Below are 12,698 nucleotides of genomic sequence, written 5' to 3'. Positions count from 1 at the left end.
CGCCCCAGGGTTGACTCCAGAGGCTCTGCGCAGTCTGGTATGGAAGGAGACGGCTAGCAACGGGCAGAAGTTGCGAGCTGCCGTGGCCCGATGGCTCATCTCGTAATTCTCTTTCGCTTATTGCAGGTGCCCGGGTACGATTACCGGTCCGTTATGCTGTTTTAATCTGTCAAAAACCTTATCAGATCTGTCTGTCTTTGATTGTAGAAATGTTACGTTCCAGAGATTTCGACTGTTCTTTTCGCTAGAACATTGCGTAAGTTCCTTATCGCAGCCATCTCGGTAGGAACTGAGTGGAAGGTATCGCTAGTACTATAGCCTAACGTTAACAGTGCGACGCGTTTTTAAACTATTATAGTCTGGAACCGTGCCGTCATCTACTGTCACAGTCCTTCCCCTACTTTCTTCACGTATTAGGCTGTTTAGTCAGTTACGACTTCTTATCAAAGAAGCTTCCGGAAGAGGAGGATATTACTGTTTAACGTCCCGTCGACAACGAGGTCATTAGAGACGGAGCACAAGCTCGGATTAGGGAAGGATGGGCAAGGAAATCGGCCGTGCCCTTTCTAAGGAACCATCCCGGCATTTGCCTGAAGCGATTTAGGGAAATCACGGAAAACCTAAATCAGGATGGCCGGACGCGGGATTGAACCGTCGTCCTCCCGAATGCGAGTCCAGTGTGCTAACCACTGCGCCACCTCGCTCGGTAAGCTTCCGACGGTGATGTTCGCTGGACACTACAAAGATTGTCAGACATGTAGGCTGTTTCTGGCATCGCAGTATTCGTATTTGGTGTGCCATTCTCCTAGGAAACTTTTGAACCGAATGTCTGCATTTTTGTCATTTCGTCCGGTACCGTATGATTATAATTAAAGTGCAGCTACTCACGGAGGACCAATCTGGGTTATAATTATCGTGTGGCAGCGAAAATTGGTAGATATTCTAACGCATTAATTCGGAACCGATTTACGCTGATAAAAAGATTAGTTCCAGTCTTGGCGTTCAGCTGTAAATATGGCGCTGTAAAAATGTTTCAAATGGCTCTGAGCACTATGGGACTTAACTTATTTGGTCATCAGTCCCCTAGAACTTAGAACTACTTAAACCTAACTAACCCAAGGACATCACACACATCCATGCCCCAGGCAGGATTCGAACCTGCCACCGTAGCGGTCGCGCGGTTCCAGACTGTAGCGCCTAGAACCGCTCGGCCACTCCGGCCGGCTATGGCGCTGTAATTGGTTTGTATGTCGGTAAGACATCCACGCTGTCATTTGAATGGCCGTAACTTAAACGAACAGTATGGTTGTCGAGGAAACAGGACGTGCGCAATTAGTGGAACTGTTTTATGTGAATGGCAGCGTTTACAGTGCTGCATTGTGAGAGTATCGCCGACTGGAAGGTTCAAGGAGATACCATATGTCATTAAATGGCTTAAACAAGATCATAATGAAAGTCGAAAACACGGGTGAGTTGGTGTGGCACCTGGAACGGGATCGGGTCTCGTACCGTGGAAGTTATTGGCGAGGTTGCTGTTGCAGTAACTGACCATGCAGCATGGGCCCCAGGTAGTGCTAGTGTTCGTGCATTGTCACGAGGATTGTCCATCCCGAGGTCAACAACACGGAAAGTTTTGCGGTCTATTTCACTGGTATCCGTAAAGACCCAGGCTGTGCAGCAACTGAAACCTGATGATCCGCAACAACGTTCTGAATTTTCTCTTCGGTTTCCGGCACAGATAGAAGGTGATGACACTTGGCTGGACAATATTCTGTGAAGTGAAGAGGCACTGTTTACACTACAGGTGCAGTGAATACAGAGAACTGCCAAATTTGAGGTACTATGAAAATTCATCGCTATCGCCGTACGTGAATGTTTGGCGTGGTTCACAAGAACCTTTAATCTGTTTTCGTTCACCCTGGAGGACAATACACCCAGAGGACCTGCCAGATGTACCTTGGTGTCTACACGTTATGGAGATCTCATTGTACAGCACGTGATTCCTGCTTTGGAAGAGCGCAATTATGTGGAAACCACTGTCTTCATGCAAGGTGGGGCAACACCTTATGTCGCACGCCCAGTGAAAGACCTGCTTCTACAAACGTGTTATCTCCACAGATTTTGCAGATGCATGCCGCGCAAGATTACCTGATCTGAATCCATGTGAATGTTGGCTCTGGGAATATCTAGAACAACGCGTTTACCAGGGGCACGTTCGATTTCTACCTGATATGAAAGGCAGTATGCAGGTACACGTTGCACAGATTCCACCGGAACTGCTACGAGCAACTGTTTTGGTCATGTCGGTTTACGGATGCAGCATCTCGTCGACGTCTCTGCTGCTCATAATGAACTAACTTTCTCTGCCTCGTGATGACTGGGTGTTGTGTGATGTCCTTAGGTTAGTTAGGTTTAAGTAGTTCTAAGTTCTAGGGGACTGATGACCATAGATGTTACGTCCCATAGCGCTCAGAGCCAATGAACAAACTGTGCAAGCGGCGGTTAATAACAAAATCAAAAAATAATAAAATCCCACTTGTTTGACTTTTTCTGTCAGAGTCCCTCTTCTCAGCTATCACAGGCTCTGTAGACCACACGCTGCATCAATTATCTGCTTCCACCGCCTTCTCTCTCTCGCAGTCTCTCCCCACCCTGCCGAAATTCTTAATGCTGTGATGTCCTTCGCTATGTTATCTTTCCACCTTGTACAAGGTAGGCGCAATAGTGTTGTTGCCTGGAGAGTTCCTTCAAATGCTTTTTTGGTGATTCTGCTGATTTCAATTCTAGCCACATGTCCAGCCCATTGCAGTCTCCTACTTTTTAATTAGTGGATGATAGTGGGTTGCTTCATTAACTGATAAGTTTCATTGTCCTTTCGAATTCTCCATACGCCATTCTCCAACACAGGTCCCCAGATTTTTCTCATTACTTTTCTTTGGAAAACATTCAGTTTTTCTCGTTCATTCTTTGTAAGCGTCCAGCCGTCCAGCTTTCCGACCCGTACAGTGCTATGGAGCAGATGATAGTGTTGTATATCTTCATCTTTGTGGTGATTGACAAAGCTTTATTTTTGAGTGGGATGCTTAGTGAGTACAGACATCTTGACCCTGAGGCTATTCTTTCGTTTATATCAATTTTTGTGATATTTTTACTGTTGAAACGTGATTCAAGGTATTTAAACTGAAGAAGTTCTCTGAATTAAGAATGTTGATTAATTTCAAAGTAAGGATTTGGGTTTATGACTCGCCCTATTTCACTGGCCCCTGTGGTCGAGCGGTTCCAGGCGCTTCAGTCTGGAACCGCGCGACCGCTACGATCGCAGGTTCGAATCCTGCCTCGGGCATGGATGTGTGTGATGTCCTTAGATTAGTTAGGTTTAAGTAGTTCCAAGCTCAAGGGGACTGATGACCTCAGATGCTAAGTTCCATAGTGCTCAGAGCCATTTGAACCATTCATACTATTTCCATATATTCTCTTTTCTCTTGCTTAATCAAAAGCTCCATTTTGCTGGCACTGTGCCTGAGAGATCTGTACATGTCTTTCAGTTCTTCTTCAGTTTCACTCAGCAACACTATATCATCTGCATAAGCCAGGAATCTTACTCCGCTATGTTCGAATCGGAGACCATTGTGTAGATGTAAATTACTCTCCCGAACCACTTTCTCTAATGCAGGGTTGAAGAGGGCACATGAAAGAGCGTCTCCTTGTCGTAAGCCTGTTTTAATTGGAAAGGCGGGGGATATGGATCCTCTGAACTTCACTACTGCCTGGGAGCCATCCACGCACAGTTGTATCATCCTAATGATTTTATTGCGTATACTACATTCTCGTAACGTGTTGTAGAGGCTACTTCTGTGGATGCTGTCACAGGCTCGATGGAAGTCAATGAAGAGACAGTGGATGTTTTTGTTGAATTCCCAGTATTTGACAATTATGTATTGTAAATCTTTCTATACGTCTGTCTTGCATACACAGCACCAGATTTGCACCTGTTGGCCAAAACTGGAAGTTTTTGTTTTCATCGTAAATCAGTTCCCTGTCATACGATAATTACAGCCCACACTGGACCTTAATTGTAACCAACCGGTATTTACGACCGTGAGCAGTTCTTTCGTTTGCGTGTTTCTACCGTATATTTTAGGTAAATAGTAAAGGCAAAGTCAGTGACACAAGCCTGTGACCGCGCTATTGGCCTGTCTGTAGTTAAAGAGTACAGTCTTCCTTCTCCGCGGTGGTAGGAGGGCGAGTCTGACTGGCCGATCGGCCCGGCCGCTTTTTACTCAAGGAAGTCTCCCTGGTACTCATTTGATAGATGGCCGAATGGAGCTGGGACCTTTCAGAATGATTTACGACGAGGAAAACTCGCTGCCCCTTTCCGGAATTGAACCTCGAAGCTCAAAGGCAAGAGTGTAGAGCTGTACCCGTTAGACCACCAAATCCACGCCGTGCTTTTAGCACCCGAAAACTCAACGCCTGTCATGCCTCCTGGATTGTATTTTAACGACTGAAGCGCCTCTTGTGGACTGAGTCACCCATTAAAGCTACAGCGAAGTCAAGTGGAGGCAGCGGCCTTCTACCCAGCGCTGCAGTTGCAAATTTTCCGCAGAGAGGCAAGTGGTAATTCTGCTTGCCCCCTTCAAAAGGAAGCAATGAAGAAAATTAGCAGACGAAGATTCTTTTTTACACGTCCGGAGTATTCTTGTCGGAAGAATGTATTTGGTTTCTTGGATTTAATCAGACTTTGTGAATTACTCCTCAAATAAAGGGAATGCAGCGACTCGTGTACAGCGGATCGAAGCGTGGAGCACAGTGACACACTACCGAAACTAGCATTCACATTAGCTTTCCAGTACTAGCTTTTTTATGGACATAGTACTGACATTTACACACACAACCAGAAAGACACCTAAATGCACACACCCGCGGCCACGGCAACACTTACGCATGTAGAATAAATGATCTTTAATTAATGATTGTAGACTAACAGTCATCTCTTATGACTTCAGCGGCGTAATAGATACGACAAATACCAGAATATTCAGCCATATGAGAGGTTTATTATTGCTAGGGAGTATTTCGACTAGCTGTGAGCATAGCCAATATCAAAACGCATATATAGAGCGAGAAAGGCAAATAGGGTAATCAAAACGCTGCCTGTCATTAATGAAACCGTTAGCTTCCTGGATGCCCAAACCCGTCCAGCACCTATTACGTTACCAGTCAGGTCAGACAGGAATGAGCTTTGAAACGTCAAGAATAACAGGGGAGGAGTGTCTTACAATGAAGATAAATGGCAGAAGAAACTATCAAGGGAGGCCCACAGTTAAAAGCAGCAAGAAACAGTATTCACTATGCTACTTAGAAACAAGAATGTCACGTTAATGTTGGACAGTGTAGCAACAAAGCCTCCCCCCGCCCCCCTACTCCCAGAACTGCTAGTGTAATTTTCGAACCGGACAGCCGTGAAGTGCGAATAGACTGAATGAGACCGCTTCGAGTTGGCCTTGCTCACTGATTTCCTTCTTCGTCTTGAAAAATCCTTCCTGCCCTTTTTAGTTGGTTATTTGATTTGGGGGTGAGGACCATACAGCGCGGCTGGTCCCGGCGGAGGTTCGAGTCCTCCCTCGGGCATGGGTGTGTGTGTTTCTCCTCACGATAATTTAGGTTAAGTTGTGTGTAAGCTTAGGGACTGATGACTTTAACAGTTAAGTCCCATAGGATTTCACACACATTTTTGAACCATACAGCGAGGTCATCGGTCCCATCGGATTAAGGAAGGTCGGAGAAAGAAATCGGCAGAGCTCTTTCAAAGAAACCATCGCGTTTGCCTGAAGCGATTTAGGGAAATCACGGAAAATCTAAATCAGTATCGTCGGACGTTGGTTTGAACCGTCGTCCTCCCCTTTTTTAGTATTGAGCCACTGTCTTTAATACTGCCTCTAATGACCAAATAACATCATACTGAAGAGAAAAAATTTAACTGCAAGCAGTACGAAAGACCGAAACTTTTTATGTTAAATTTATAGTTAGGCGATCGCGGATATTTCCCGGTGCATATGTAATTTAAACTGTTCTCGTGTGTTCTGCCGGGTATAGTCGTTGATACTGCAGAAATGTTTGGCAACGGGATTCCCTGAGCAGCCACCTGAAGAAAGCAGCCAGTCTCGTCGACGAAAATTGTACAGTACAAACGACTATATCTGACTGAACACTCCAGAAGAATTTAAATATAAAAGTTTATTTCAGAGGTTTTTGCTAGAGTAACTATTATCCCTATCATGACATCTGTATTTACTTATTCACGTACGAGTATGTTCATAATATTCCCGAATAGTGTTTTGAAAAACTGTGGGGAATTAGACTGATTTTTCAGCGCAGGAAGAAGGCCGCATTTCAAAGGATATGACGTCGCAGCCAGATGGAATCACCAAGGACGCCGCATACGCGTGAAGGTATGCGGCGTCGAACTATGGCTTTCTACAACCGTGAAGACTGTCCTACGCAAAAAACCGTTTTACCCACTGCGTAAACTTGATCATCCACGGATGAACTTCGGAAAAAGTTTTTGCCTGTTACTATTATATTGCTTGACTACTACTACGGGCTGCCGGCCGAAGTGGCCGTGCGGTTAAAGGCGCTGCAGTCTGGAACCGCAAGACCGCTACGGTCGCAGGTTCGAATCCTGCCTCGGGCTTGGATGTGTGTGATGTCCTTAGGTTAGTTAGGTGTAACTAGTTCTACGTTCTAGGGGACTAATGACCTCAGCAGTTGAGTCCCATAGTGCTCAGAGCCATACTTATACTACGGGCTGTTCGAGTTTTGACGTACTGTACAGCGAGGGACTTCCCTGCTGAATATAAGGTGAACAGGTAATCGGCCATAGATTAACCTAGTCGAAAATATATGTGGGAGAAAATTTACAGCTCCAGAATTCGTGTCGCAACTAAACAAAACGTTGGTCAGAATTGGGGGATGGGAGTGTGTTCAGTTTAATCTTAGGTAAATACGGTGCAGACAGTGGTGTGTTTTAGTGTATATATTTACGAATATACGGAATAAAGTCTGTCTTGCTCGACAAATGCAGTGTTCCTACTAGGTGATCTAAAGGTATCTAGTCAGCCATCATAGAGCCTCACCTATAAAAAAGTAAAACAGTAAATCTCGTAGCGCTTATAGTTGACTAGTGTATGAGCTGCAGTTACTTTTGTTGAATGACATACATGTTAGATGCATGGTTAATAGATATGCCGTTTGAGTGGTAACATAATGTTCAGTCAATTTGTATGTCGCTGGTGGATTTGTTATTTTCAGCATCTTCTGATTCCCATGAGAGATTGACGGGCTTTTGTAGTACTCTGTTCCTTCAAATAAAGGCTGGGAGTAGAGCTATGCAAGTCGGGTGGGTGTGGTGCTTTCTTCCTTTCTGGGGAGGGGGCTGGGGGGGGGTATACTTTAGTATACCTTAATAGTACCCACTTAATTGTGTTGATTGGCCGGCTGCTGTGGCCGAGCGGTTCTAGGCGCTTCAGTCTGGAACCGCACGACACTACGGTCGCAGGATCGAATCCTGCCTCGGGCATGGTTGTGTGTGATGTCCTTAGGTTAGTTAGGTTTAAGTAGTTCTAAGTTCTAGGGGACTGATTACCTCAGATGTTAAGTCCCATAGTGCTCAGAGCCATTTGAACCATTTTTGTGTTTCTTGTTTTTCTCTGTGTCTAACAATCTTCCCTGGCAAAAATAAGCCAGCTCATTTTCCCCTGTGTAGAAGGTCAGATGATGAGTTGTAAACACGTGGATGTGTAAAGGTTAGTCTCTACTGAGCGACGTAGTTCACTTATTGGTGCACTTTCGACCGTGCTGAAAACAACAGGTTGTAACTTACACCTAAGTTACTACCTGCTGTTTTCAGCACGGTCGAAAGTGCACCAATAAGTGAACTACACCTCTCAATGTAGACTAACCATTTTCCGTCCACGTGTCCACACCTCAACAGCTGACTTGCTGCACAGGGGAAAATGAGCATTACTGGATTGTTTCTGCCACATGTTCTTGGAGGTACTAACGAATCTAAAGACTTACTATTTCTTATAGCTATAATTATTGTTCTGCAAATGAAGAAAATACTGATGTAACGCTGTTCAGTACACCATCCACAGTCACCAACAAAAATATCTGCACTTGCACCCATAACACCGTGTATATAATAGTGCGCATTTCCGCATTTCCATGTTCCTCTGGTCGCTACATTCGCCATCGTAGACTAAAAACGATTCTTGAGTCGTTGTGTGAAGCATATTAAACTCCAGTTTACCATTTGCACCGAGTGTGAACACAGACACCCGCCAGACGGTTATTGTCGTTCTCGGACGGTCGCCGCAAGGTGGCTGATGACGTGGAAGAACTCGCGACTACTGTGTGCCACTAAGGCCGAAGTCTGCCGAGAGCACAGCTGCGCATTATTGATTCGGCCTTCAATTCGGACCACGGCCTTTCAATCGGGAACCATTCCATCTTCCGAATGGCAAAAAGTCGCAGGCTGTTTCTCCAGACAAAATAACAAATTGCCTTCGCGGGCTGGCGCCCAATTCCGACGGCGCCTAACTTCTTTTTTGTGTGCCCCGGAGGGGAGCCGACCATACAGAACGCAATCGACTGGCTCCGGCCGACCCTTTCATTTCGCATTTCCATCGTGTATTAGACGTCTGACGCAAAGTGAATGACATCGTAGCGATGGACTGTCACACATTTAGCTGCTGCGAGGTGTGGTGTTACTGATCAAGGTTGGGGTTTAACGTCCCGTCAACGTCATTGGCCACCGAGTACTCAGTGAGATTGGACAAGGGCGAGGGGAGGGGAATCGGTCGAGGCCTCTTCGTAGTACGTGTCTTGGTATTTGCCTGAGATGATTTTGGAAGCTTGCAGAGGACAGCCATAGTTTAGAACACAGGTATTTGGAGATAGTGCTTAACGTACGCAAGTGTATTGTTCTAACCATTGCATCATCTCCCTGGTCGAGGTTTCTATGTTACAAGGTGAAGCTGTCGTAAAGTCATAGGTTCGTTTGAACACCGTAGTGCGTCATCAGGCGTGGTCATATTGAAGGTGGTGGGCCCTTGTCTTTCTCCAATTTAGTTAGCCAATTATAAAGGAGCGACGGACGGCTGTAGTTATAACCCTGATTTCGAACCACGGTGCAGAGATATATTTTCTTTTCATACTAACAGACTTTGACAGAGGTGAAAGAAGTGACGAGTGACAGATAAAAATCCTGGGACTGACTTGGCACCGAGCCCTTGAACTTTGGTTCTGTAGTGTGACACTTAACCACTAAGCCACCCAATCACATTTTTTTATGTTTTACACTGTGTAATATTTCCTTAATAAGAAGCAATGACTAAATAACTATAGAGTTAAGCAAGTTCCTTTTCTTCGCAGAGTACATTTCATTTAGCCTAAATTTTACTACTCAAGAGTCTTGAATTAATAAAACTTCATCTCCTCTTCAGAATTTCGACAATACCCTTCGTTACTTTTGGCGTGTTCCGCTTTGATAGTATATTAGCAATAATAATAATTACAATAATAATAATAATAACAATAATAATAATAATAATCCCCGTGGAGGCCCGGGAAAAGAATAGGCCTCCGGTATGTTCTGCCAGTCGTAAAAGGCGACGAAAAGAACAAACCACTAATAGGGCTAACCCCCCTTTTAGTGTGATTAGTTGGTTCAGGACAGAACTAAAGAAGCCTCGGACAAGCGCCGTCAGGGTCGGGGACGACGCTTGAACCCTATGCCCGCCCACAATGGTAACGACACTGCTAGACAACTGGAAAATGATTTAAATCCAAATAGAGGTGTTTTGCAGGATATGCTTCCTGCAACCACCCTAGAAGGAAAATAAAGGCAGAGGATGAGACGGTCCGATGAAGTGAATCGACACCTCATGTTCTGTTATTACCAAGCAACAAACCTAGGAACCAACACAACTGGATACAGATCACAAGTATACACAACATTTATTACCAGATACCCAGAATTAAAATTTTTAACAGAACGACGACTAGCTGATCAGATCCGTGTAATAATAAAAAATAACAGGATACCCCAGTCAGAATTAGAAAACATCAAACAACAAGTACAACAAATACTGGAACAAAATAATGTGCAATCAGAAGAAGAAGAAAATACAGTAATGGACTCAAACATCCCAGAGCAAACAAACAAAGAACAACACGCACCAATTAAACAATCAGAGGAAAACGAAATCTTAAGACAGCCACCAGAACAAGCACAAATAGAACACGAAGTGACACAGATGTTAGATATAGAAGAAAAATTTCAGCTAACATATATAAAATACAAAGACACAAATACAGGCATTAGACCATTCTTGCATAGACCACCAAATAACCCACACGTCGAAACAACAATAAAAACTATCAACACAATCATACACAACAAAATAAATGAAAATACAACTATGGAAGAGTTACAACTACTGGTTTATATAGGAGCACTCACTACACTAAATATACACACTAGGCAGAGGTCAGAACAACCAACCACACAGAAGAAACCCACAAAACCAGCATGGCAACACAGACTACAGATCAGAATAGAAAAACTGAGAAAAGACATTGGACAGCTAACACAATTTATAAGAAATGAAATATCAGACAAAAAACGAAAAAGGTTAGGTAAAATCTCACAACAAGAAGCAATAGAGCAATTAGATGAAAAGAAGCAGAAATTACAAGCATTGGCCAAACGACTTAGAAGATACAAAAAAAGTGAAAATAGAAGGAAACAAAACCAAACATTCAACACAAACCAAAAGAGATTTTGCCAAACAATAGATAACACACACATTAAAATAGACAATCCACCAAACATAACAGACATGGAACACTTCTGGAGCAACATATGGTCAAACCCGATACAACATAACAGGCATGCACGGTGGATACAAGCAGAAACAGACACATACAAGATGATACCACAAATGCCTGAAGTGATAATTTTGCAACATGAAGTCACCCAAGCAATTAATTCTACACACAATTGGAAAGCTCCTGGAAATGATAAAATAGCAAATTTCTGGCTAAAGAAGTTCACCTCAACACATTCACATCTAACTAAATTATTTAACAGTAACATTGCAGACCCATACACATTCCCTGATACACTTGCACATGGAATAACCTATCTGAAACCTAAAAATCAAGCAGATACAGCAAACCCAGCTAAATATCGCCCCATAACATGCCTACCAACAATCTACAAAATATTAACTTCAGTCATTACACAGAAATTAATGACACATACAACACAGAACAAAATTATAAATGAAGAACAAAAAGGCTGCTGCAAAGGAGCACGAGGATGTAAAGAGCAACTGATAATAGATGCAGAGGTGACATATCAAGCTAAAACTAAACAAAGGTCGCTACACTACGCATACATGGATTATCAAAAAGCCTTTGATAGTGTACCCCACTCATGGTTACTACAGATATTGAAAATATACAAAGTAGATCCTAAATTAATACAGTTTCTAAACATAGTAATGAAAAACTGGAAAACCACACTTAATATTTAAACAAATTCAGATAACATCACATCACAGCCAATACAGATTAAGCGTGGAATATACCAAGGAGACTCATTAAGTCCTTTCTGGTTCTGTCTTGCTCTGAACCCACTATCCAACATGCTAAATAATACAAATTATGGATATAATATTACTGGAACATACCCACACAAAATCACACATTTGCTATACATGGATGATCTAAAACTACTGGCAGCAACCAATCAACAACTCAACCAATTACTAAAGATAACAGAAGTATTCAGCAATGATATAAATATGGCTTTTGGAACAGACAAATGTAAGAAAAATAGCATAGTCAAGGGAAAACACACTAAACAAGAAGATTACATATTGAATAACCACAGTGACTCCATAGAAGCGATGGAAAAAACAGATGCCTATAAATATCTAGGATACAGACAAAAAATAGGAATAGATAATACAAATATTAAAGAAGAACTAAAAGAAAAATATAGACAAAGGCTAACAAAAATACTGAAAACAGAATTGACAGCAAGAAACAAGACAAAAGCTATATATACTTATGCTATACCGATACTGACCTACTCATTTGGAGTAGTGAAATGGAGTAACACAGACTCAATACACTTACACGTTCACAATGCCACAAATATAGAATACATCACATACATTCAGCAACAGAAAGATTCACATTAAGCAGAAAGGAAGGAGGAAGGGGATTCATCGACATAAAAAACCTACATTATGGACAGGTAGACAATTTAAGAAAATTCTTTCTAGAACGAGCAGAAACTAGCAAAATACACAAAGCAATCACTCATATAAATACATCGGCTACACCACTGCAATTTCATAACCACCTTTACAACCCTTTAGATCACGTAACATCAACAGATACGAAGAAAGTAAATTGGAAAAAGAAAACACTACATGGCAAGCACCCGTATCATCTAACACAGCCACACATCGATCAAGACGCATCCAACACATGGCTAAGAAAAGGCAATATATACAGTGAGACAGAAGGATTCATGATTGCAATACAGGATCAAACAATAAACACCAGGTATTACAGCAAGCATATTATTAAAGATCCCAATACCACAACGGATAAATGCA

This window comes from Schistocerca serialis, chromosome 2 (assembly GCF_023864345.2).
Source record: "Schistocerca serialis cubense isolate TAMUIC-IGC-003099 chromosome 2, iqSchSeri2.2, whole genome shotgun sequence".
Taxonomy (NCBI): Eukaryota; Metazoa; Arthropoda; class Insecta; order Orthoptera; family Acrididae; genus Schistocerca; species Schistocerca serialis.
The sequence above is the reverse complement of the archived record's forward strand: the minus strand, read 5'-3'. Positions refer to the sequence as shown.